Source organism: Rhododendron vialii, chromosome 4a (assembly GCF_030253575.1).
Source record: "Rhododendron vialii isolate Sample 1 chromosome 4a, ASM3025357v1".
NCBI classification, from domain to species: Eukaryota; Viridiplantae; Streptophyta; class Magnoliopsida; order Ericales; family Ericaceae; genus Rhododendron; species Rhododendron vialii.
In genome coordinates, this window is record NC_080560.1 from 39,993,972 (window position 1) to 39,997,722 (window position 3,751).

The 3,751-nt window shown below is 36.4% G+C and overlaps 1 non-coding gene across 1 annotated transcript; it reads left to right on the forward strand.

Moving 5' to 3' along the window:
• On the forward strand, positions 1–108 carry LOC131324938 (small nucleolar RNA snoR100). Its single transcript, XR_009199521.1, has one exon. It is a non-coding gene; the product is annotated as a small nucleolar RNA snoR100 (small nucleolar RNA).
• The last annotated feature ends 3,643 nt before the right edge of the window (positions 109–3,751 follow it).

The window sequence follows — 3,751 nt, forward strand, 5'->3', positions numbered from 1 at the left end:
CAATAAAGAAAGCATGGTAATGTGCACATAAATTGATTTGGGTCTCTGGGTCTGTCCTTTCTGATGTCATTTGGCTTTGATTTGGGGGTATGGTTCTACAACAAAACGTCCCTATAGCTCTTCGGTTCTTGAAAGTTTAGGGGGGCCACTGTTTCAGTAGTATTCTAATAGCAGTCACTTTGTGCTTATATTGCTAAAGGTTAGGTCTGTCGCCAATCATCCCCCGCCCATACCCCCAATAATTGGAGACTAGATGAGTTATGTTATGTTGTTGTTGTATATACCTGAGATATTGGAACTCTTTTTTCCCTCACTTTAATTAGGGAATCGTTCGCCCTGAGGAACTGCAGCACCTTTACGAGGAACCAAGATCCAAGTACTGTTGGATGCCAGTGCCTGAATGTTTACTTCTTAGAATCAAGACGGCTGAAATACACAAATTCCGGGGAGATGAAGAAGAAGAGCTGAAACTCGTGAAGTACTTGTTGGAAAATGCAATGGTATTGGAGAGGATGACAATTTTTTGTCACTACTCAAGAATTGGCCACAATTTATTCAGCTTGAGAGATGAATTCTCATATCTTCTGAAGGGCGCAAACTAACTGCGAATTTACTCGATCTTCTTCCGGAAGGACCACAGAACCGCGTCATGTGTTGAGACTCCAGTCGAGGAACTTAGCATCTCATGCGTGTCTTTTGACACAGGAACGGAACTAGAATTTCACGAACGCGGGGGCCGAACTATGGACAATGAGATTTTAAAATTTCAAGGTTCGGAAATCTAGTAGTTTGTTTTGTTTAGATTTTGAAGAAGGTTTTTTCGGTAATAAGTTGAGAGAGAGAGAGAGAGAAAATCTACATAATAAGGGAGGCGGGTTTTTGAATCTTATGTCATACATAAATCCTAATCATTAATTTGCCCCATGAATTATACGGCTTTCCCTCTTCCTTTTTCTCAAACAGTGGTAATTGCACAATTTCTATTAATCAAATTTTACGTTCAAAATTGATATATATCCTCCCCCAAAAAAAAAAAAACAAAACCAAAAAAGAAGAAGACTAACCTTCCACGTTCTGTGTGTTATTTTTAAATTTTGAACATTACAAATAGAGAAACCAGATCGAAGGTTTTCAAATTTCTACCTTGGCTTCTATCATATGGGTACATTTTCATTTAACTGTTAATTGTAACGTTCTCTCATATGGGGTGCGACATACACATATATGGAATTCAGTTCGTATAAGATGAGGTTAAAAACAACCGTTGTATCCAAAAGAATTCGAAAAAGTGGTTTTTTTATTTATAAAAAAACAACCGGTGTTTGATACTTAATTTAGATTGTGTTTAGAAAGTGTTGCGTCGTCCCTTCAGGCACAGGCATACATTGCGTCGTGCCTTCAGGCACGGGTATGCCCTAGTGAGATTAATAATTGAAGAAAAAACTTATGAGAAACCATACGCCGAGAAAGGGATTGGTTTTTGGGACCCAAAATGAACACATTTTTAAAATATTTAAATGTTTAAATAGCATCTAATACAAAATACAATATCTAAGTGTTCTTATCAAACAAAAAATAATTAAGAGTATTAACATTGAAATTTAAATAAAAAAAAACCCCAAAACAACGCAGGGACCGTGACCCCCATATACCCATATGTAAATCCGTCTCTGTTTTGACACCTATTTATTTATATATGTAGCCTTTTCTTTTGTTTGTTTAGAAGCTTATAAAGTCTTAAAAGCTTATCTTCAGCTATTTTTTTATATCTTGTCGGACACGCGTTTAATGTAGTGTACTTTTACTGCGTTTTGGCTCGATCACTCGTGATATGCTCTCAAACACTGTTACTTTTTTTTTTGGTTGATTTAGAAGTTTCGATCTATCCAGATTAGGTCAAACCAGCGTAACTTGTGTTGGGTAAGGGCTTCACATTGTTTTTTTTTTTTTTTAAAGCTAATTAAATTTTACTACTATTTTAACTTCTCATGGCAGCGGCCAAATCATTTTGTTTTTTTCCCAGATAAGAGAACAAGAAATAGGCCATCGACTACAAGAGCATTGGAGGCTTCAAACTGACAAGTGATTCTGTGAAGACAGGCTTTAAACTTGTGAAGCTTGTATCCTTGTATGCTATGTTTCATCACACAAAGGTGGAGTATATAAATATATATGCATAGATTATTACAGTTTTCCGAGTTTTTCTGAAGTTTCATTTTTTGAAATGGCCATAATATGATTTTTGAATGAATGATTTACGTGTCAGAAATTATAGAATGGACATCTCGAATCATCAAAATAGGTTATGAGACCTCGTGTGCTATTCGATGGTGTGTTTGAATTGTTGTGTTCAATCAATTTGAACTTTTGCATGGACATACTATCTAACGAATCTGATAAAAAACTTGGATTATCAAAAAAAGAATACAGCCATAGGCAAACCATTCATGTGATGTTATCAAATTATTCATGGCCATAAAGTTTTGAAGCGTAATTACTATGCACGGCAGTCGAAGAATACTGGCCGTGAAGAATTACTTTTGTCCGCAAATAACTACTCCTGGCCTTAAAGAATTATTATTACAGCAAAAAATTACTCTTGACCGCGAAGAATTACTCGTGGTTGCAAGGAATTACAAGTGGATGCATAGAATTACTCTTGCCCGAAAAGAATTGCAGTTGGCCGCGAAGAATTGCTTTTGGCCGCGCATAATTGCACTTGGCCGTGCACAATTACAATTGGGCGCGCATAATTGCACCTCGCCCCGAGAAGTGCACTTGGACGCTCATAATTGCACTTGGCCGCGCATAATTACACATGGCCGCTTATAATTGCAATTGGCCGCGCATAATTGCACTTCGCCCCGAAGAAGTGAAATTTGCCGCGAATAATTGCAATTGGACGCTCATAATTGCACTTGGCCGCGCATAATTGCAATTGGCCGCGTAAAATTGCACTTGGCCAAAGGATTGTTCTTGGCGGTGCAGAATTGCACTTGGCCGCAAAGAATTACTCTTGGCCACATTGAATTACTCTCTTGGCTGCAAAGAATTTACTCTTGGCCACATTGAATTACTCGTGGCCGCAAAGAATTGCTCCTTGTCGCAAAATTTTGAAAGCACGGCAGTCGAAGAATTACTTCTGGCCGCAACGAATTACTTTTAGCCGCAAAATTTTGAAAGCGTAATCACTATACACAGTGGTTTTTGCGATTGTGTTTTCAAGAGGGCCACTTGGGTGTATTGGATTGAATTGGGCACGACCTGCCTCTATTATACAATTCAAATAAAATTGGAAAAAAAGCTTTTAGAAATCTTCCAACTGGCCCTAAATATTTTTCTCCTAATGTCTTGGACATTTTGGGTGAGTTTATGTTTATTTTTCATTTTGATATTTTTTTTGCTTACATTTAAGCTTTATTTTTCAGATTGATCATCCGTCTCGTTGAGAGAAGTCTAAAAGTAAAAAAATTATGATAAAAAATAAGAAATAATTTGACTAAAGACAAAAAAATACCTAACAATTGATATTTATTTTCTCTACAGTATAGTCTTATATGTATTTTTTCAACATCTGCCCATATTTTTTTAATTTTTCAGTTTGTCCTATCGGGACAAATAATTTATCCCAACAATTACTACCAAAAGCTAATAGTGATAGCTTGTTCCTCTAAGAGCTTTAGGGGTTTTTTTGGACTTTATGAATTTTGTTTTTATTCAAAAAAATTTAGCGTTGGGTTAATTTTGTGTC